The following is a 25,136-nucleotide window of genomic DNA, read 5'->3' as shown; positions in this document are numbered from 1 at the left end:
AACCTGATGTTCAGTGGTTGTCGTTTGTTGGTGTGGATCATAAGTGTTTCTCGTTTCTCGTTTTTAGCTCACCTTTCCAAAAACATCTTCTCCTCTGAAACTACTAAACCAATTCCAACCAAACTTAAGCTGAATAATCCTTAGGGTATCTAGAATAAAGTTTATGTTTCATTTTCTGTTTCGTCAAAAAACATGGCCGCCATGGCTAACAATAGAACATAGGGGTAAAATGCAGTTTTTGGCTTAAATCTCAAAAACTAAGGCATTTAGAGTTAATCTGACGGGGTAAAGATGTTCATTGGGTCAAGTTCTATCAGCCCTGAAATTTTCAGATGAATCTAACAACCCATTGTTGTGTTGCTGTCACTGAATTGGTAATTTTAAGGAAATTTTGCATTTTTTGGTTATTATCTTGAATATTATTTGTAAACAACAAAAATGTTCAGCAAAGTAAGATCTACAAATAAGTTTAATATGGCCAAAATTGTCAATTGATCCCTTAAGGAGTTATTGCCCTTTAAAGACAAATTTTCACAATTTGTTCATCTAGTTTGCTTACTTTAAAAAATCTTCTCCTTTGAAACTGCTGAATCAATTTCAGCCAAACTTGGGCTGAATTAATGGGTTTCAGAGTACAAAATGTATCTAGTGTAAATTTTGTATTTTAATCATTGATGAAAGATTTATGCAAAATATTACAGGTGAGCGATTCAAGCTCTTGAGAGCCTCTTGTTTATATAGATTAGACCGTTGGTTTTCCTGTTTGAATGGTGTTACACTAGTCATTTTTGGGGCCCTTTATACATGTTATAGCTTGCTGTTCGGTGTGTTTTGTTTTAAACTTTATATTATAATAACTTAATTAATGTCAGTTCTCTACATGCCTACTCCCCTGGACTTTCCGCACATTCGTACCAATGCACTTAAACAATATTTCGCACCACATATCAGAATCCGCGATTCACTGATAAAAGAGTACCAATGCTGCTATAAAAAGAGTAAGACCAGCAATTTTGCCCCACATATATGGCACTAGTATAGACTTGGGACTAGTTAATACATTCAATCTATTAGTCCCAGTATAAACCGACAATATGATGCAGAATAAACATTATGCACTCGCCAATACTGAAAATGACTCGAACCACCAATAAAACAACTATAAACTCGCCCTAGGACTATTAATATATTAATCTACCCTACTATGATGATACGAGAAAAATAAACTACATTTGACCGGAGACTACTGTGTTATAGTAGTCTCAGGTTTTACAGATTTTTACACACTCACACTAACTTGCAAAATAACAGCGGCTCTTAATAAAATCTTCAAACTCTAACCCACAGAAATTGTGATTTTTTATACCTTATGTCAGAGACATATTACTAAATTTTGGTATATATATGTCTCTGCCGTAACCGTATAACGGATAATTCGTCATTCTCTTTAATGAGACCCCTTATGTGGGTGTCCAAGTAATCACATAATCACAATTTGTTTGCCTATATAATCACATTATCATTTTTAAAGCAAGATAATCAAATAATCAAAAATACAGTCCTAGATTATCAAAAAAATCAAATAATCAAGAAATATTTTGTTTGTCTGGTAATCAAATAATCACTATAAAAACTTCCAAGTAATCGCATAATCAAAAACCCCATGAGGCTCACTAATCAAAAACTCTCACTGGAAATGACATCATGCACCTTTTATAAATAAAAAAAATCACGAGTGTTCTTCATCACATAAAGGATTGAGAAAAAAATTGTTTGCAATCATAAATAATATTGTACGTACTGGATTGTGATTGCAAATTACCTTCTGCTTCAGTTCACAAAGCTTAATTGGTGGTGTTTTTATATGTCAATATTTTCGTTTTTTGTAGCGGCACTTCTGTTATTGAAAAAAATCAAGTTCAAATAAAGATGAGAAATGCACGATTACGCAAAACAAATCAAACTTATTTATATATATTTGCGTCGTAGAATCTCACAATGTAGTACACCAACTCAGTCTACATATGGCCGATAACATTCCAAAAAACTAAGATAACTCTATAGGTAACCACTAATGATCACTAATATTAAATGCATACATTTAATAATTCCTGGCTTATCTAGCCAAATCGATACTATTAAAAAATAGTTTGATTTGAAATATTGAAATTTTTCATATTTGCAGTTCTTCTGGAAGCTGATTCCATATATATATTTGAACCAGAGAAACGGTTGTGTATTCAGTACCTGTCCAGTGGATCGAGTTGTCCAGCTTCCATCAAACAAATATCAAGGTAAGAACAGATTTGAGATTAGTGGTGCTATGTGTATTGATGTAATACAAGTTTAACTATTTGGAATGGGTGCAATCGTAGCTGTTCGAAATTCTGATCATTTCATTCTGGGAAATTTTGCTGATTGAGATCGAAACTGAATACGAATTAAAGACCGTTGCAGGCTAATTTTTTCGGTATTTTATAAATCCAGCAGCATTCAACGTGTTGATATCAACCAATCGCGTGCAGGAACTTCAATGAAAACATTGGGTAAGTTTCCTTCCTCAGTAGGACAACCGGAAGCGCCTGAGTAAGAATTTCGGTGCTCAGTGATACGGTTCACTAGACGACGTTGTCAACACGTAATGGCGGCCAGAGCTTGACGTTGATTTTGGCATTCCAAGCTGATAAGTTAAATCATGTCATAATTTGATGCTTTAACATTATGCTACACGATAACTTAAAAGGGAAAGGCTTACTTTATATTTTTAGCTGAAATACTTTACAAATAAAAGTGCGTTCATGAAAATTTAGACTGCACAAATGAAGTGAACTGAACTGACGTGTAAAAGATTTGATGCAGGAAATACCATTCATTTCATTTTTATTCATTAACCACCAACATGAAAGAAGATAAAATTCGGATTGCAACTCAAGCTATCCGGCTTTGACTTCGGTGATAACCAAATTCACAAGACATCCGTTTTCCAGATAGTTGACATTTTGTACAGACCTCACATGGCACACATAAAAGCACGTTTTGTAACTCTCGGAAGATAAACATCAAATACCGACCAAAGTGAGTAAAATTAAAATGCACATGCGGTCAGGTCATACCGACTATTAGTTCTGAACTTCTGGTACCACTGCACTTTGTCTCTGTATAATAATATGATCCCCTGATCTGATGATTAGGCCAAATAAAAAAAAAGATATGTGTTTCCTATTACCCTACCCTCCCTACCCCAAGTGTTTTTTTATCATTCCAATACCACTGTTAAAGTCAGAATGTCCCTCCCATAGACTCAATGTAAAAAAAATGGTAAAATAAAAAAGATTTCCTACCTACCTACCCTAATTTTTTTAAAGATGTAATAGGAAACACACATATAATTTTTTTTTTTGGCCTTATGATAATGTCATTCATTAAAGAGCAATCAGCTATAATTTGTTGTCATGGTTTTCTGTTGTCCTTTTGTTCTGAACTGGTAAGAAAATGCTCAAAAAAGTGAAAATTAGAAGGAAAGGACCAGATATTTAGGTAATTTGTTCAATTTGTGACATTTTGGTGCATGGTAAATGATAGTCCAAATAATTATAAAGTCAGTCAGGGGTACTACTTGTACAAGTAATTTTTATTTACTTGAAGAAGTAAATATTAATATACTTATATAAGTAAATTTGTAGGATACTTATACAAGTGTATTTTATTTACTTGTATAGGTAAATTATTTTTTGGCCTAACTATGTCCCTTAGACATTCAGATTTTTTTACTTATACAAGTAAAAAAGTCATCCTATCTTCTTTTCTTGAATTCTTAGAACTTCTTTGCTCTAACACAATTTTCAATTGTCTGTCCTTTGCAGATGTCTTTTCTAATCATTTAAGTGTAATTTCATGGACAATGAAAATCTCATTTGTCTGTTATCTTCCGAACACTGCTCATTTACAAGCCTAAGGAGCAATTTTTGAAGGCCTTACGCAAATACTTAAGATCTTTGCTCAATCAGTTTCTTTGTTGAATTAATGAGATGAAACATTGAACTCTTATCAAAAATTATGAGCTAACCTGAGAAAAATTGTTAAAGACATGATTTTACATCTCAAAACTTGAGAATTTTTGTAGATTGTAAAAAAAATTTACTTATACAAGTAAATTTTTGAGAAAATTAAGGGGAGATTATTCAAACATTATAATTAACTTATATAAGTATATTTTATTTACTTCTTCAAGTAAATAAAGATTACTTGTACAAGTAGTACCCCTGACTGAAAGTCAGAGTAAAAAAATATAATAGCCTTTCAAGACCTCATAATTATTTGATAGCAACCAACATTGACAGTCAAACCTCGTCTGACCCACTAGACAAGCCCCTGTGATATAATATGCTAAAAAAAAAACCTATGATATTATAACATTATTTTCTACCCAGAACTTACATGTTCATTGAAACAACTCGTAACTTATTGTCTTAAGATATTTCACATTAGCAGTTGACTAAACTTCATACATGTATATACACAAAATTTTATAAATAGTTTCCAACACTGGCATCAGGCAACATGTAAGTCAAATAAAATGGAATGAGTTACATTTTGAACCTTTAAATAATTCATTACCTAAAAATTATCAAAAATGCTACTTGATATACATGATATAGTGTCTTTTCCCTTGTAAGAATTTACATTCATTTCTGATACCAATCTAACAAAGTCTTCATTCATTAAATATTCAATGTTTTCAGCTAAAGTTATTATTTCAAATTTGACAGTGTTCAGCGGAAAGTATTACAATGGGATTTGTATGGCTGAGATCAAAAGATATATTTCTGGAAGCACACATGCTGACCCATAGAATAAAGAGAATAAGGAAAGACAGTGAAAAACAGGAAATATTTGAAAGGGTAAACATTTCTTTTTTAAATATAATAGACTTATTATGGTGTATTTAGATTTCATTACCGTGATATAAATTTATGTCAATTTCCATCAGGAAATTAGTATACCTTATTTTATTTTACTTGTTACAAAATATGCTTTACAACCAAATATATTGTATTAAATTTCAGAAAAATAGTGTTTAAAGTAAACAATGTAAAAAAATATCATGTTATGCAATTGAGTAAAAAGAGTCATTTAATGTAAGGAAGAGGGATGTATAAGTACTCTCCCACATATAGGGCTTACTAAGAATTCTCAACTGACTACCAAAAAATATTTTACAATAATATTATAAAATGAGTACTTGTGGCATTGTTCCCAATGAGATAACTTTATACCAGAGACCAAAGGGCATATGGATGAGTACTGAAAATTGTCTCTTGTCCTCTACATCAGGAATACTGATATAAGCATTTTTTATCGTAAAATTCTTATTTACAGATTGTGGTTTGAAAGTATATTTATTTCCTAGTAAGAATTTATATCAATTTCTGGTAACTTTCTAACAAAGTTTTGATATAAATGTCTCCATTCATTTTATTTTTAATGTTTTGCAGCTAGAGTTATTATTTCAAATTGGACAGTGTTCAGCGGCAAGTATTACAATGTGATTTGGATGAGATCAAAAGATATATATCTGGAAGCACATATACTGACTCATAGAATACAGAGAATAAGGAAATACAGTGAAAAACAGGAAATATTTGAAAGGGTAAACATTTCTTTTTTAAATATAATAGACTTATTATGGTGTATTTAGATTTCATTACCGTGATATAAATTTATGTCAATTTCCATCAGGAAATTAGTATACCTTATTTTATATTACTTGTTACAAAATATGCTTTACCACCAAATATAATGTATTAAATGTCAGAAAAATAGTGTTTTAAGTAAACAATGTAAAAAAACTCATGTTATGCAATTGAGTAAAAAGAGTCATTTAATGTAAGGAAGAGGGATGTATAAGTACTCTCCCACATATAGGGCTTACTAAGAATTCTCAACTGACTACCAAAAAATATTTTACAATAATATTATAAAATGAGTACTTGTGGCATTGTTCCCAATGAGATAACTTTATACCAGAGACCAAAGGGCATATGGATGAGTACTGAAAATTGTCTCTTGTCCTCTACATCAGGAATACTGATATAAGCATTTTTTATCGTAAAATTCTTATTTACAGATTGTGGTTTGAAAGTATATTTATTTCCTCGTAAGAATTTATATCAATTTCTGGTAACTTTCTAACAAAGTTTTGATATGTCTCCATTCATTTTATTTTTAATGTTTTGCAGCTAGAGTTATTATTTCAAATTGGACAATGTTCAGCGGCAAGTATTACAATGTGATTTGGATGAGATCAAAAGATATATATCTGGAAGCACATATACTGACTCATAGAATACAGAGAATAAGGAAATACAGTGAAAAACAGGAAATATTTGAAAGGGTAAACATTTCTTTTTTAAATATAATAGACTTATTATGGTGTATTTAGATTTCATTACCGTGATATAAATTTATGTCAATTTCCATCAGGAAATTAGTATACCTTATTTTATATTACTTGTTAGAAAATATGTTTTACAACCAAATATAATGTATTAAATGTCAGAAAAATAGTGTTTAAAGTAAACAATGTAAAAAAATATCATGTTGTGCAATTTGAGTAAAAAGAGTCATTTAATGTAAGGAAGAGGGATGTATAAGTACTCTCCCACATATAGGGCTTACTAAGAATTCTCAACTGACTACCAAAAAATATTTTACAATAATATTATAAAATGAGTACTTGTGGCATTGTTCCCAATGAGATAACTTTATACCAGAGACCAAAGGGCATATGGATGAGTACTGAAAATTGTCTCTTGTCCTCTACATAAGGAATACTGATATAAGCATTTTTTATCGTAAAATTCTTATTTACAGATTGTGGTTTGAAAGTATATTTATTTCCTAGTAAGAATTTATATCAATTTCTGGTAACTTTCTAACAAAGTTTTGATATAAATGTCTCCATTCATTTTATTTTTAATGTTTTGCAGCTAGAGTTATTATTTCAAATTGGACAGTGTTCAGCGGCAAGTATTACAATGTGATTTGGATGAGATCAAAAGATATATATCTGGAAGCACATATACTGACTCATAGAATACAGAGAATAAGGAAATACAGTGAAAAACAGGAAATATTTGAAAGGGTAAACATTTCTTTTTTAAATATAATAGACTTATTATTGTGTATTTAGATTTCATTACCGTGATATAAATTTATGTCAATTTCCATCAGGAAATTAGTATACCTTATTTTATTTTACTTGTTACAAAATATGCTTTACCACCAAATATAATGTATTAAATTTCAGAAAAATAGTGTTTTAAGTAAACAATGTAAAAAAATATCATGTTATGCAATTGAGTAAAAAGAGTCATTTAATGTAAGGAAGAGGGATGTATAAGTACTCTCCCACATATAGGGCTTACTAAGAATTCTCAACTGACTACCAAAAAATATTTTACAATAATATTATAAAATGAGTACTTGTGGCATTGTTCCCAATGAGATAACTTTATACCAGAGACCAAAGGGCATATGGATGAGTACTGAAAATTGTCTCTTGTCCTCTACATCAGGAATACTGATATAAGCATTTTTTATTGGAAAATTCCTATTTACAGATTGTGGTTTGAATGTATATTTATTTCCTAGTAAAAATTTATATCAATTTCTGGTAACTTTCTAACAAACTTTTAAAATGTCTCCATTCATTTTATTTTTAATGTTTTGCAGCTAGAGTTATTATTTCAAATTGGACAATGTTCAGCGACAAGTATTACAATGTGATTTGGATGAGATTAGAAGATGTATATCTTGAAGCACATACTGACACATGAAATATTCAAGAATTATGTACAGAGAATTATGAAAGATAGTGAAAAAAGGGAAATATTTGATAAGGTTAATATTTTTCAAAGAATAGGCAGATTGTGGCCTAATTATGATTTATAAACCTTGATTAAGATTTATATGAAAATAAGATGTGGTATTATTTCCAATAATACCGCTTTTTTCATACTAATTCTTACTTATTTAAATAGTGTTAAAGGCTGAACAGATTTCTAAAAGATAGGGAAATGCAGTCCAAAATAGTATTATCATTGTATGTAAAATTGTTTCACAAATTATGTTTATTTAATTATCTATGCTGTAAAATTATAAATTTAAAATGGTCATTTACTGTTTAGAGTCTTGACAAGTTGTGATTGTGTACTTTTATTATTAATAAATTTTCTCCTATTAAAGATATGTTGGAAATAAGATGCATTATTTTTAAGATGTATATCAGGGAAATGTAAAGTAATTAAATATGAGGTTAAAACATTTCAACTATGTCCTTAAAAATATGTCAGGTAAAGGGGAAATAACTCTTACAATATCAAAACATTTAAAAGGAGTACTTTGGGAATATTACCTTATTTTAACATGTGTATCAGGGACGTTTAAATTATTACAATATGTGTTAAAACACATTACCAATGTCCATAAAGAGTGCATGTCAGATTTTAGGTCAAGGGGAAATAACCCTTACAATATCAAAATATTTAAATGAGTAATATAAGAATATTTTCAACTTCAATAAAATGTTTTTGAATACAGTATGTTTATTTTTTTTATATCAAGAGTAAATAATTAGATGTTAATATTTTTTATATTCTCAGCTTAAACAGAATATCTATCCAGCACTTGAAACTATTTTTTTCGTCAAATTATCATGAAGTTTTATATTTTACAGAAGTTTCATACATTAATGTGTAGTCAAGTCCTTTGATTTATTCTGAACATGGATTGAAATTGATCAACCAGATTTCAGATTGTGGTAATGGTAAGTAAATGTACCCAACTATGTTTTTAATATTCACTTATATACAAATTAATATAGGTTAAAACTGTCATTAAGCAGTAAATAATTGTTTTCCTTCAGAAAAAAAAAATGTGCAAAAAAGAATAAGTTTGAGATTGAAACACATGAAAAGTAAGTAGTATAAATATCATGTAAATTATAATATACTGATTCTCATATTTTACTCTGTGATTTAGAAAAATTCCTTCTGGCAAGCGCTGACTCAACATAGGACTTGAGAAAATTGTCAACACAAAACACAAATGAACTATTTGAGAAAACTGTCAACATGAAGCACATAAACTATTTGTGAACACTGTCAACGTGAAGCACATAAACTATTTGAGAACACTGTCAACACAAAACACAAATGAACTATTTGAGAAAACTGTCAACATGAAGCACTCAAACTTTTTGAGAACACTGTCAACGTGAAGCACATAAACTATTTGAGAACACTGTCAACGTGAAGCACATAAACTATTTGAAAAAAAAAACTGTCAACATGAGGCACACAAACTATTTGAAAAAAAATGTCAGTATGAAGCACATAAACTATTTGAGAAATCTGTCAACATGAAAAAAATGAACTATTTGAGAAAACTGTCAACATGAAGCACATAAACTATTTGAGAAACACTGTCAACATGAAGCACTTAAACTATTTGAGAACACTGTCAACACAAAACACAAATGAACTATTTGAGAAAACTGTCAAAATGAAGCACTAAAACTATTTGAGAACACTGTCAACGTGAAGCACTTAAACTATTTGAGAACACTGTCAACGTGAAGCACATAAACTATTTGAAAAACACTGTCAACATGAAGCACATAAACTATTTGAGAACACTGTCGTCATGAAGCACATAAACTATTTGAGAAAAATGTCAACCTGAAGCACACAGACTATTTGAAAAAAAAAACTGTCAACATGAGGCACACAAACTATTTGAAAAAAAATGTCAGTATGAAGCACATAAACTATTTGAGAAATCTGTCAACATGAAAAAAATGAACTATTTGAGAAAACTGTCAACATGAAGCACATAAACTATTTGAGAACACTGTCAACATGAAGCACATAAACTATTTGAGAAACACTGTCAACATGAAGCACTTAAACTATTTGAGAACACTGTCAACACAAAACACAAATGAACTATTTGAGAAAACTGTCAACATGAAGCACTAAAACTATTTGAGAACACTGTCAACATGAAGCACATAAACTATTTGAGAACACTGTCAACGTGAAGCACTTAAACTATTTGAGAACACTGTCAACGTGAAGCACATAAACTATTTGAGAAACACTGTCAACATGAAGCACATAAACTATTTGAGAACACTGTCGTCGTGAAGCACATAAACTATTTGAGAAAAATGTCAACCTGAAGCACACAAACTATTTGAAAAAAAAACTGTCAACATAAGGCACACAAACTATTTGAAATCAAATGTCAGTATGAAGCACATAAACTATTTGAGAAATCTGTCAACATGAAAAAATGAACTATTTGAGAAAACTGTCAACATGAAGCACATAAACTATTTGAGAACACTGTCAACATGAAGCACTTAAACTATTTGAGAACACTGTCAACACAAATGAACTATTTGAGAAAACTGTCAACATGAAGCACTAAAACTATTTGAGAACACTGTCAACATGAAGCACATAAACTATTTGAAAAAAAACTGTCAACATGAGGCACACAAACTATTTGAAAAAAAATGTCAGTATGAGGACATAAACTATTTGAAAAAAAACTGTCAACATGAGGCACACAAACTATTTGAAAAAAAATGTCAGTATGAGGACATAAACTATTTGTGAACACTGTCAATGTGAAGCACATAAACTATTTGAGAAACAGTCAACCTGAAGCACATAAAAACTATTTGATAAATGTCAACCTGAAGCACATAAACTTTAAAAAAAAAACTGTCAATATGAGGCACATAAAGTGTTTGAGAAAAATTTCAACCTGTAGCACACAAACAAATTAAAAAAAAAAACTCTCAACCTAAAGCACACAAACTGTTTGAAAAAAAACTGTCAACATGAAGCACATATAGTATTTGAGAAAACTTTCAACATGAAGCACATAAAAAGCCCACATGAAATATATAAATTAAATTTGGCCCTGTCACGTTGGCCACTTTACTGAGTAAAGAGTTTCCAGTTGATACCGCGTGGAGGTGTGACTTGGACTTGGTCATATAAACCCATTCATCAACTTTTTTTTTTTTTTTTCCTTCATAATGAAAGAAGATTTTTTTTTTTATTAAAAAAGTGGAATTTAAGTTTACAGTATAATTGTAAATATGAGCATACAATACAACATTACTCATTAATACTGACACATACTGTATCTATATTTTTTATACGATTCTCACCAACTCTACTAATACAACAGATATTGTTATTTACCAGCTAAGTCGGAACTATTATGTAAATAAAATTTTTCTCACCAAAAATTATATTTGAATATATTCTGCTTTCAGAATGTGAAAACAGATGAATTCAAGTGTATAGCTACAACCTACTGAAAGATGTTTTGCTGATACATGTGATATGTGATATTTGGACTAAAGTTGTTTTTGTAAAAATATCATTATTTGAATGGAATTATTTCAAACATGTGTTTTGAAATCTGTGATGACAGTTTGTAAATCTGATTCATCCAGTTCAACTAAATTAATGCCAAGATTCTCAAATTCAAGAAAAAAGTCATTAAATGTCATATTATCCGAGTCCGTGTCAGTGTCTGATTCAGAGTCGTAAAGGTGTTCAACTAGGGTTTTCTCGTTGGGTTGTTGGATATTTGCATCACCTGAAGGTAACATTGTAGGGCCATTTGAATTTAAACAAGACTGTCCACATTTACATCCAGGACCGCATGACTTTCTTTGCTTTCTACATCCACACTGATTGCCACTACAATTAGATTTTAAACACCCACACCCAGCTGTCCATAATTTTATATTGTTTGATATTTTTTCTAAATTTTCGTCAGAGTCCCAAACAATGCTTAGTACATTTTTTTCAATCTTCCATCCATGGTCATTCAAAATTGGATAATGCACAAAATTTTGATTAGCTTGCTGCCATACAAGTTTAACCCAACAAGATCTTTTCCAGTGTAGGAATAACGCATCATTTGATGGCAGAAAAAATTCTTCAGATGGAACTCGACAGTACAGTGCATCTCTAATTTTTGAAAGCCAAATAAAGTGATTTTCTAACGGGCTTAGTGTTTCTACAAAAACAGATTGAAATAAATAATGAGGAGATTCGATCCTATCCTTTAAGAAGGCAGAGGAACATTTCCTCCAATATTCACACCCAACTAAACGTAAAAAAGCAAGAAATCCTTCATTTTCTGTGTTATCACTATCACTTAATATTCCCAACCACCCCTTTACAATATTATTGGAAGTAATAAAATCTGGATATTTGAAAAATATCTGATAGAAAGAAGTTTTACCATGGTCCCTAAAAAAAGATACATAATCACATCCAGTAACAATATACAGCATTTGAAAAATTGAAGGTATATTGTCATGATTGTCGTTTGAAAGGCATTGCAAATCTGGATCATTTTTCATGGAATGAATAAGCTTATTCATGTTTAAATATATGACATCCTTCTTAAAAGTAAGTTGAACAAAAACCTGTTTGTCTAAAGTTTGTATAAATGGTAAACCAATGTTGTATGTGTCATTGTCTGGCGAATAAATAAGCACAGTATCACACAAAGTTTTTTCAGTGTGTAACCATACTCGACTGTCCCCTTCTGATATATTAGTTTGAAAATTCTTGATTATTCTTATCTCATTTTGGACAACACATTTTGATAAAGAAGAATTGTCAAAACCACCACCAACAACAAATGTTTGATTTAATTTGATTGAATTTTGTGAAAGTAATAAAAACTGTTCACTTATTAATAAAACCAATTGTTTTTTGTTGTTTCTATTTGTCAAAAACTTCAACCAGTCTGAGGGTAGTTTGGAAGATTTGGTAAAAGAAACGCCAGAAGTATTTTCATTTTTTAAATCACGTCTGTTTCGCTCAATGTCCTTTGGGGAAAGTGGAGGGGACTGATCATCAAAAACCAGATGCACTTCAACTGTATTATTATTATCAAAATAGGGTAATATGCATTTTTTGTAAAGGTAAATAATATAATCAGTGAAAGTTTTATGTGAAGATAACAAGGGTTTGGTATGTAAAATAAACATCCCATCTATAACTACACATTGAGGAGTTTCAGTTAAAATATTTGTGAAAGAATCTGGGTATCGTGAACGGAAAATTTTTAAAGTTTTTGATTTGTCACCTTTATACGGTAAGCCATCAGAGTCAACAATGGCTTTCGGTAAAGCAATAAATTGTTGAAAATCTGAAACTGGTATGTTTTGATTTTTTGACCAGGAAATTTGTTTCCTTAGTAACGAATTTTCTAAACGTTGATCTTTTAATTCTTTTTTAACATAAGAAACAGTTTGTGGTTTAAATGAAAATCCAGTAATTTTTTTGGTTTTATTATATCTAAATTTAAAGTCAGTCATACAAGATTTTATGTATGTCATCAAATGAGTAGTGGCTACATTTTCATATGATAAAAGGTCATCTTTTTGTAATTTTGTCAGAATTATTTTATCATTGAAAAAATGTGATAAAGTTTTGTGCTCAAATTGCACTAAATGGCTTTGCCTGAGATGATGTACATATAAAAGTATGTTTTCTTCTTCAAAAGTTGTCCTAGTAACTGCAGTTTTATGAAGGTCCGGCTTATTGAATGAAAGTTCTTTTTTTAAGTTTGTTAGCACTTTAGCTCTATGGGGAAGATAATGAACCAGTTTTGACAATGCAGCAGAGGAAAAAGTTCTCATTGCACCCTTAACTTCACGATTGATACAACTCTCGTGTGCTTCATCCAACCCCTGACTATGAATGTTTCTGCCGGATATGTTTACAACAAAAGCACCTTCTTCAAACTTTTTTATTATGCCAGCTGGAAAATTTTTCAAGTCCGCTATATGATATGGTAAAAGTCGTGCATAATATTTGCTTTCAGTAATTTGTGTAATTTTGGTCACTTCTTTAATACAAAAGTTACGAAGTTCCCAGTTACCAGAACGTATAGCAATGAAATATGCAATGTAAGTAAAGCAGTGCTTACTTAAGAATGTATTCCAAAATCTCCAGTTTTCATTTTCCTCACAAAGCTGACCCAATAATTCTTCATATTCAAATGAAAATTTTTGGAAAAATTGCATTTCTTTTTGTATTTTCTCTAGAGGGGAAAGTGTATCATCTGATAAAATGTCAGATACTCTTTTAATATGAATAAAATGGTCATTTTGTTCATGATTAAAATGAAAATATTTAATAACAGTTTCTATTTGAAAACGAAAAAGGGATTCCCAGAATTGCAACAAAAAATTATGTGTTTTATCAAAGTTCACAGCCTGTATAACTGAATTTGCAGTTGCACCTTGATGGAAAATTTCAATGAAGTCTTTGAGACCAGCATCAAGATACAACTTCATAAGCATCCTCTGATAATTTTTTAGTATGTGCCAGTCGCCTGGAAAAGGGAGGACCCAATCAAGTTCTGACCCATATTCCCCTTTTAGCTTTACTAAGAGGTCATAGGTCTTTCCATCACCAACAACAACTAAATGGTTGATATCCTGACCGACATTTAAATTTTGATGAAGTATCTCTAATGAATGTTTGACAGTATCTTTATTGTCACATTATTCGTCTAACAAAGACAGATATTTTACCTCAGATTTTTCAATTAGAGTATTGTTAGTTTTTTTACTTATAAAATCTTGAATACCAGGGGATTGTGAATGGCTATTTGGACAGGGCAGTTTACAAAAACAATATTCGAAAAAAGTAGAAGCACAGCTTTGGGCCACTGCAATTTCAGATTCTGATTTTTCAAAATCATTTACATTGAAAGTTTTTTTTAAATTAGATTCCTGTCTGTTATTATTTGAATGTTCTAGAGTAACTTTATTAACAAAATTTCCTAAATTAATTATAGACTGATTAGAGAAATGAAGATCTTCTGGTTTTCTTTTTCTGTTTCGAGCAAATTGCTGAATTTCAGAATCTTTCATTACTTCAGTGCAAATGGCTGCAATACTCGACAATTTTTTATGAAAACCATTATACTTTCTGAAATCTGAAACATCAGTTATATTCTTTGACATGAGAAAAATACCACTGTCAAAGTATAACCTATGATTAATTAAAGGACAATATTTTCCATCAACCTCCATAATGTGGAAAGAATGATTAGTTAAAAACATGGGATTTATTTTCTTCTTAAGGAGTAAATGATTTTGGTTTAAGGGATTGTTTGTGTTTATTTCATATATATAAATACAGCAACCTGTAGCAAATGATATAGCAGCTAAATCTAATAAATCTGCCTCTCTTCTGGTATTAAAAAGATACAATTCATGGTTAATGTGCTCATCTGGAGAAAATTTTGAAACTTTAGAAAAGTTTTCATCACTTAAGTAATAAGGATCTGATAATATTTCTCTCAGAGATTGATCCATTACTGTATTTGTTAGACAGTTTTCCATAATTTTTTCAATATCAGAAGTGCAAATACCATCATTATCTCTTTCAGATGTAAGTAAACAATAATTCATCAAAATGGCAATTGATTTGTAAAGGGAAATAACTTTGGAATCATTATCTTGAAATAAATTGATGGAACGATACTCATCTTTACCATACAAATATATATTTCCTTTTAAATACTGTTGCTTTTCCTCGGGCAATAACTCTATTGAAGGCTTCGGTATAACCAATTGAATAGAGGTTCCATCAAAACCACGATGAGCATCTGTAGACTTAACAGCAGAATAAGATGATCTTTTGTTAATATTATCTACAGATGCTATTTGGAACTGACATTTTGAGGAATTTACTGAATTGGATTTCCTTTCTTCGACAATTTGAGTTTGATATCTCTCATAAGTCTGTTTAGAAACACATATACCAAATTTATTTAAAAGGTTAAAGCAATCAGTAGAGGAATTGGTAAACTTGTCAATGATGTCAGCTATTAACATTTGAAATTTGTTACATTTAGAATCTCTGTTGAAGATTAAACAACAACAAATATTAAAAATTTGAGAAAACTCAACAGAATCATCACTTATTGAATTCTCCCCAAAAGGAAGCTGTAATTCTGTTTCTTGTCCTATTAAGGCACACAAGAAATTCCACAATATTGGGTCAATAGTATTCTCGATGAAGTTGTGAAATTTAAAATTTGACAAGTTTCTATTTGTACTATTTTTAATATTTTTACAAGATGTTTGTATTTTTAATTTGATAATTTCTGCAGCTTTTTTCAAAACATTTGCATCATCAATTTGTACTTTTTCTTCAAGTGTATTTTCATCATGTGAAGTACATGTTTTAAATTTCTTCAATTCAGCTAATGAATCAATAAGACAGGAAACAATATTAAGTCCTTTCATTAGTATTATAGTACCTTGTCGGTCATATTTACAGTTGATGGAATCACCGAATAATGTGTTTAATTTGTTACATAATAAACGGTTTTGATTTCTTAACTGATCTGAGACAAAATTCCCCCCAAAATCTTTATAACACTGCACAATGTCTGAAATAAGAAGTGCCTTTCTCTCCAGAAGATCATTGCAAATTTTAATAACAAGTTTTTCAAAACATTTAGTACTATTATTATCAAAATAGATTGGAAGGGAGCTGTTACTGGCTTTTGTCAAAATGTCTATGATCTTTTCACGGCTTAATATCTCAACAAAAGCATCACTATCAAAAAAGTTTGTTATAGAAGAAAAACATTGTTTGCATATATCTGAATTTTTAGATAAATCAACAGGGGTCAAATTTTTGTCTTGAAAGTAGTAAAGTAATTTGTCCATCTTGTCAAACCTCAATTTGTATTTTCTCTTTAAAATAGAGTTACAGATTGTGCATTTGTCATGTGAGGATTCAAACCTTGTAGCCTTCATAAAATGGGAATCACAAAGAAAAATCTCAAATCCTTCATAATCAGTCATATTTGTGTCAAAAACAGAATTTATTTTATCAAGAGAAATGGGCGAGGGACGTAAATGAGATATGTCAGGGGAGCACATCTTTAGAGAATGTAATGTACATTGAACCTTTTTCTTTTTAATAATTGGTACATCTTGCTCATTTCTCTTGCTACTGGCTACTCTCTCTGACTTAAGAAAACAAGCCTTGCAAATACAGTCATTTTCAATAAGTCCATATTTTTGTTGTATATAATTTATAGCTATGTCAGATTGTTCATTTTTTACCAAATGGCGATAAGAATAAATGCTGTGTTTTTGGCATATTCTGCATGGACCACATTCTCTTTCAGGGTGAAAATTTGAACCTTTAACACCCCCCAATCCAGGTTGATATAAATCAATTTTCAGACCATCTTCACAAATGACTGGCTTCATGGTGGATAATGTGAGACCATTTTTTAACCTAAAATGTTGTTGTTTTTTTTTTATTCCAGTGTGTTTTTCAACAAATGATTTGAGGGTTGTTATTGATATAGTTTTATGGAATGTATTAAATGTTAGAGATTTACCAAAGGCTTGGATATGAAGATTTTTTCTTTTATCATTTATATTATGAAGTCTGTGATTAGCTGGAATTATGTTTTTCTTTTCATGAGGAATTTCTCCTGGTTCATGCATTTTATCATAATGACAGTTTTCTTTCATGTCAGAGATTGATAATAAATCAAAGAAATTTTTTGTATAAACTGTGTAAAAGTCAGACACAGTACTACAAGTATTCATGTTGATTTTGGGAACATATTTTAAGCTGCTACCAATATTAGAAACTGGACACAGCTTTGCAGTAGTACAATTTTTAGCCTTTGGTCTCAAAATTTGTTTTGAATTTCTGTTAGTTTCTGTTTTAGCAATTGGATTATTTACTGTTACAGCTAGTTTAGTATCAACAAAATTTTTTGGTAACTTATTGGAGAATTTAAAATTATTAAGAGATTTTTGGATGCCCATTTTGTCAACTGGGTTAATGAGGGGTGGGAAATCTTCCACATTGAACTGAAAGCTCATTTTAAATATATGTATTTTTTATAGCAAAAAAAATAGTATTTCAAAAGTATCCAATTTATCTTTTTAATATAGAATGGAATAGAATATTTTATTTACCAAATTACATGAATTACAGGACCCATATAAATCAAGTAGAATGATTGAAGTAATTAAGTCAACAATGAAACATTACAATATAAAATATATATCATTATATCATAATAAGCCTCAGTCAGAATCAGAGCCACAACAAAATTAAAATATTAAACCACACACACACTGTATCAAAACCTGTTCTTCTTAAGTCAAAGGAACTACCAATAAAATCACCAATATATATACGATCAGATTTTCAATAAGTGTTAACCTGATTTCTAAGTGTAAACGTGTTCTATTATTAAAAAAACAGTTGAAAGGTAAAGAGAAAATGAGCGCTGATTAAATATTACAACTACAAGTTTGAAGAACAACCAGCAGATAAAATTACTGACAAGAACGCTATTGACAAATTACGTGTAGCGTTCTTTTTACTGAGGAAGTTCAGGTTAGTGCGATCGATTGGGTTGTTACTGAGGAAGTTCAGGATAGTGCGATCGATTGGCGTTTTGATTCTAAAAAGATTATCGGAAAAATTTTACAGCCACCAACAATTTTTTTTCTACCGGAAACGAAGGAAATATAATATGTACAATTCAGTTCTCTTGCGGTACGAATACCAAATAATTCCGGTTTAATTAAAGCGGTACGATTTATTATGGTTTTGAAAGGGAAAGATAATAATTTTCTGAACATTTGGAAAAGAAACAAAATAGTTACAGCTGGAATGTAATAGCAGTCTTAGTGTTTTATGTCCGACCGCCGCCCCTTTCTGACGTTATGTTGTGACTGGTCGGAACCCAAAATTCATGTTGTCATTACATTTTTTCTGCTCCGTAGAATTAGACAAATTTTAAACCAGATATGCTTTATATATTCAGGAACATAAGAATTAAATTTGAAAAAAATTGAGGCGAAGAATTTCATAAAAAAAAAGTTTTTTAAATGAAAAGGTGAAAAACCAAGTCACCCCTCCGTGATGTATACTCTTAAAATCAATATTGTTTTTCTCCATATCTAATCGATAGATTTGTCTAAAATTCTAAAAAAGCATACAATATTTACCCAGGATTATTGCAGAAATGTATGAAAAAATTTGAGGCGACCAATTTTTGGAATTTGCTACTTATTGAGGCCGAGCCGTAACGTTAGCGAGAAAAGGACAAAAAAATATTCCACAACTATTTCTAGAATTTTTTTTTTTAAATTAATTTTTTCATTACATATGGTTTTATTTCAAGGAATATAGGTACCAAGGATTCATCATTTCACTTCAGTGCACTTAATACTTCATATTTACACTAAAACGCTAACAATTTCTAAATCTACCGCACTTGCTATGAAAAACTTAGAAAAAATGAGACTCCTGCATTAAAATGGGAACAAATTTTTGCCTTGGCTTGAACACTCCTGTTCTTTACGAATTTCGATGCCAAAATCTAGCGAGAATAGGATGTAAAAATTTTTAGAAAATCGAAGGATAGGTATTTTTTTGTTCCTATTTTTAATATAGCCATTTTATCCTACAGTGCAGAAAATCAATATCCGAAATTCTATGTTCAGATATAAAAAAATGAGATTTCCTTTTATTTTAATGTTCAAAAATGAAAATAATATGTAAATTCATATATTTTTCTCATATAAATGTGCTTACAATCAACAGTATTTATCGTCGGTACTTTGCCGCAAACGAACGAAAAAAAATTACAAAAGCGCGCCATTTTTCTTTTGACGTCGGCCGACGCAAAATAGTCCAATTTTCGGCGTAGGACTACTGAGCGCCGCCGAATCACATTTTGGCCAAAAAGGCACATCCGGTTGTCCTACTGTCCTTGTCAAAGTTGTTGATAATTTATATGACAGTAAGTTTCGTTTGTGAATACTTTTATCTTTAAATATATAAGTTTTAGGTCAGTATTATGATTAACAGTCAGTGTAATTCCTAAATGTTCACCTTGCATTGTTAAAATTATGAAAACGAATGTTAATTGATTACATTTACAGAAAAAATTGCGGGAAACATTACACGACACGCGCACGAGGGCTCTGATATTATTCAATATTCGGAAAGACGTTGCTTCACATAACAGTTCCCATTAAGCATAACCTAAAAAAAATCAGATATTGCAGTTTTAAAACCCTTTGGTCAGACTGGTATGAGATGTCGATATTCATTAATTAAAAATTTGTATATTTAGACTAAGACTAAGACTGAGCAAGAGGGTCGTACCTTCATGATGAATTTAAAAAATCTTGCCAATGACGTTGACGGTAACTTTTATTGCATGATGATAAATTGTACACTTTCTTTAAGACAATAAAAAATCGACTGATTTTGACGAATCACGTTAATTTTTTTCCAAAAATAATGGTAATGTTAATTATTTAAGACCTCTGACGAATCACGATATGGATATTTTGACTGTAACGGGAGTGGAGTTTCCACTGGCTTCGTTTTCCCGTTGTCTACCCAAGTTCTGGGATATTGGACAACTAAAACCACGTAAACATAAAGATGATGTTTATTAAGAGACATACGTTATGGTTGAATATAAGTTACATACAAGAATAATAAAATATACGGTGGTGGCTAGTCTACTTGTCATTGTAAAGTTCTATATAAATTTGCAAGCCAAACGGTATGAGCGTCTGCTCATTTCAAATCCTAAGTGTAGACTGCCCTGAACCCGGTGAGTGACGTCATACTTATAGTTCCTAGGGACAACGAGCCCGGCCGGGCCGGATGTCAGGCACGTGCAAGAGGCAGGAAGTCCCGACAAGAATAATTACATGGCCGGTCTCGGAAGAAAGAGTTACGGAACTATAAATAATACTAACATTAACCAATTTCCCCAAATAAATAGAATAAATAACAAGTAAACAAAGTGACCACCATTACACTCCCCCTCTCTTAAGACATAATGTGCCCACACATTAGTCCTAAGATCGGTCAGGTATACTTACCAAATTTCGTATACAGACACACATAGTTATCAACAAATTAATCAATTTACTGTTAATGTCAATAAATAATTTCAAAAATAGTTCAAGATATTCAACGGTCTTTAACTAAATGTTCAAAATGTTTAAAAGTCACAAATACATCACGAGACATCATCACGGAGTAAGGAATCCAATTTTAAAGTTTGAGCGGAGAATCCAGATACACATCTTGTCCAAGGTTCCAGGGAGGTAAATATGGTAAAAGTCGTCCAGTAGATTTTCCAAATCTGTAAAGTAGTCCAAGTAAGTGTTCCCCAACATTTAATTCCATGTGGTTTAGTTACGTTTAAAGTTATCGGCAAAAAGGCCAATATAAATTTCAATGTTCCCTCATTGTGGCCAGCTATCCACGCACTGAAACAATTTCAGTTTAATCTCCCATATTTTATCAGACACTGGAATAATTAAGAAGCACATTCTTCTTATAAAATCCTGACTCACCAAGAGTCTATAATAGTCTAAATACACAAGCACTGCACCACTTGATCGGGTGCCCCAATATGTATTTGTATACGTCTCCGAAAGCATATAGCCCATGGAATTAATATAAACATATAGAACACACATTTCTATACTGGAATCCATACAAACTGATTGTTTGTTTATCAAATATTTCTAAAATTAGTAAGTCATATAAAACAATTGGACTATATAAAAATTCGTAAGGGTTCCGCGGAACCCAGTGTCTCGCCTACTTTTTCTGTTAATTGCAGGCTCAACAAAAATGAGGAAGCAAATCAATAAAAATATTCCTCTTGATACTATCTTTTGATTGTAAGAAGTTTCTGTCCAAGTTTGGTAAAAATCCAGGATAGTTTATGAATCTAATAAATGTTTAAAAACTTTATCTGCAGACTGAATGTAATGTTAACTTGAAGAAAACAAAATTTCCTTCTAGATACTAGCATTTGATCATAAACAAGCTTCTGTTAAAGTTTGGTGCAAATCCAAAATAGTATAAGAAAGTTATTATAGTGAATGTGTTGTTTCCTGGCAGAAAATCTAAGTCCATTTAAAAGTAAAATACGGAAAAAATGGATTTATTATTTTACAAAATTTCCTTCTGGATACTATCTTATGATCATAAACAAGCTTCTGTCCAAGTTTGGTAGAAACCCAGGATAGTTTAAGAAAGTTATTAAAATTTTAAAAACTTTAACCACAGAGTGAATGTAATATTTCCCGGCAGAAAAACTAAGTCCATTTATAAGTAAAATACGGAAAAAATGGATTTATTATTTTACAAAATTTCCTTCTAGATACTAGCTTTTGATCATAAACAAGCTTCTGTCCAAGTTTGGTACAAATCCAAAATAGTATAAGAAAGTTATTAAAATTTTAAAAACTTTAACCACAGAGTGAATGTGTTGTTTCCTGGCAGAAAATCTAAGTCCATTTAAAAGTAAAATACGGAAAAAATGGATTTATTATTTTACAAAATTTCCTTCTGGATACTATCTTATGATCATAAACAAGCTTCTGTCCAAGTTTGGTAGAAACCCAGGATAGTTTAAGAAAGTTATTAAAATTTTAAAAACTTTAACCACAGAGTGAATGTAATATTTCCCGGCAGAAAAACTAAGTCCATTTATAAGTAAAATACGGAAAAAATGGAATTTTATTTTTACAAAATTTACTTCTGGATACTATCTTATGATCATAAACAAGCTTCTGTCCAAGTTTGGTAGAAATCCAAGGTAGTTTAAGAAAGTTATTAAAATTTCAAAAACTTTAACCACAGAGTGAATATTTGTGGACGCCGCCGCCGACGACGACGACGCCGACGCCGACGGAATGTAGGATCGCTATGTCACTAAAGTCGAAGGCTCGACAATAAATCATCCCTTGTATTCCAGTAATCCCCAAACAATATCCTTAACCATGCAGACAGCATACCCATGGTGAACCAATAATTAGGTAGTAAAAATACATACGCAACAAGACTAACCAATAGTCCATACCCATCCTAGTGCCATTCTCTAGCACATAAGGTATTTCCAAATTTGCCTGTATGTACCACCGAAAGCAGCTTCCCACAGCTAAAATACTGAGTGTACTTTCTTCTATTTAGCAATAATCCAGCACAACTCGTACAAGACAACCCTATTCCAGCTGTATGACAAAAATGTCATTATAATCCAAATTCTGACTACATCCACAATTCCTTCATACGCATTGCTTAACTACTGAAAAGATTCAGTATTATTTTCCCTCCACGTAACAACCCCACCAAACTGAAATTAATTCAGTTTATTTCCAAAAGACCAAAGTAAAAATGAACATCATGATGATGTTATATAAAACATATTCTAGTACAAAACTGTACTTTTAATCCTTTTTTCAAGATTAATATAAACCGAACAAATTTCCAGAATATAATCCATGATGGCACAATATAGCCTTTTACATACGATATAACTTTGAAGTTTTGTGTATTGTTAATTCCCTCCTTTCCATGCAAGAAAGCTAAATAATTGCTATTACATCCACACTCACAAGACATAAATGCAGACAATACTGACAGAAATGCAAGTACAAAATGTACTTTTTAATCCAAAACAATTTCAAGTATAATCCAACAAATAATTTGACTTTCCAAATCCAATTATGACAATAAATATAAATACGAATCACTTAAACGGAAATAACAAATTAAACAACGTTTTCATAATTAGAACGACAATGAGTATTCCCTATTGGTACCTCCATACACACATTCCTTAGATGTCATGTGTTTTGACGTCAAAAATGTGACGTCATTTTGTAAACATGGCGTGATAAATCGCGGACTTCCTGAAAATTGAAAAGCCATAATAAGCTTTATCCTGCAATAAAATGCAGTTAAATATTTAATTTTGCTGTTGTGTAAATTAGTACAAACATGGTGTGTCTGTTTTTCTTTTATGCAAGAACTGCATTTTTCCTCTGGAACGTGAACAAAATATTCACCTTGTGCTCCAATTTTAATTTTCCCTGCTGGATTTCTAATTTCAATTTCTGAAGGTAAGTCACCTTTACTTATCTTATTGTACAAAACAATATTGAATGCAGTACTGGTCATTGTCGGACCGGCACAAACGGCCGAAATGATAAGAAGACGAACAATAAACTGTTCGATTTTGACTCCTAGGGATACAAAAATCCCTTTTATTCCAGCCATATTGCAGAAATAATGTACAAACAATACGTTTGTTTTAATTATTATCCTAAAATATCCCTCGGACGAGCCCCCAATGTAACGGGAGTGGAGTTTCCACTGGCTTCGTTTTCCCGTTGTCTACCCAAGTTCTGGGATATTGGACAACTAAAACCACGTAAACATAAAGATGATGTTTATTAAGAGACATACGTTATGGTTGAATATAAGTTACATACAAGAATAATAAAATATACGGTGGTGGCTAGTCTACTTGTCATTGTAAAGTTCTATATAAATTTGCAAGCCAAACGGTATGAGCGTCTGCTCATTTCAAATCCTAAGTGTAGACTGCCCTGAACCCGGTGAGTGACGTCATACTTATAGTTCCTAGGGACAACGAGCCCGGCCGGGCCGGATGTCAGGCACGTGCAAGAGGCAGGAAGTCCCGACAAGAATAATTACATGGCCGGTCTCGGAAGAAAGAGTTACGGAACTATAAATAATACTAACATTAACCAATTTCCCCAAATAAATAGAATAAATAACAAGTAAACAAAGTGACCACCATTACATGACAAATCACGGTAAAATTTTAACCAATTTGATGCTAACGGTAGCCAAAAATGACCGTTGGACGCCTGACGGTAAAGGGCATTCCTACCCTCATACATGTATAATCAACTTTCCTTTGTCTTGGAAACCAGTAGTCCTATAATATAAGACTTCTTAGGTTCATTATAATTGTTTGCATTCAACGTTTTTTATCGGATATATTTTTTTTTTTGTTATCAATGCTGAACCACGAAGTCTTATCGATAGCTATTTTCTCGTAGCAAATTTTAAAATTAATAACCCACTGCCAAAGCTAATACCGTATTCAAATTGCAAAATTATGTTCCTAACTCATCCTGTTTTTATCCGAAGCTGACAGAC

At 31.2% G+C, this 25,136-nt stretch overlaps 1 protein-coding gene across 3 annotated transcripts in view; it reads left to right on the top strand.

Annotated features, from left to right (window-relative positions):
- LOC127723684 (uncharacterized) overlaps positions 1 to 25,136 on the top strand; it is a 53,455-nt gene that overhangs the window by 518 nt on the left and 27,801 nt on the right. Inside the window, exon 2 of one of the 3 annotated variants that reach the window (XM_052230426.1) lies at positions 2,186 to 2,294. The gene's annotated coding sequence lies outside the window, so the exon portion shown is untranslated. Of the gene's footprint in view, positions 1 to 2,185; positions 2,295 to 2,497; positions 2,547 to 19,890; positions 19,924 to 25,136 lie in introns of those variants that run through there. The other 2 variants (XM_052230424.1, XM_052230425.1) reach the window with 2 other exon arrangements.

The sequence above is a fragment of the Mytilus californianus genome, unplaced genomic scaffold (assembly GCF_021869535.1).
Source record: "Mytilus californianus isolate M0D057914Y unplaced genomic scaffold, xbMytCali1.0.p SCAF_13, whole genome shotgun sequence".
In the NCBI taxonomy this organism is placed as follows: Eukaryota; Metazoa; Mollusca; class Bivalvia; order Mytilida; family Mytilidae; genus Mytilus; species Mytilus californianus.
Note: the sequence above shows the minus strand (reverse complement) of the source record. Positions and strands in the feature narration are given on the sequence as shown.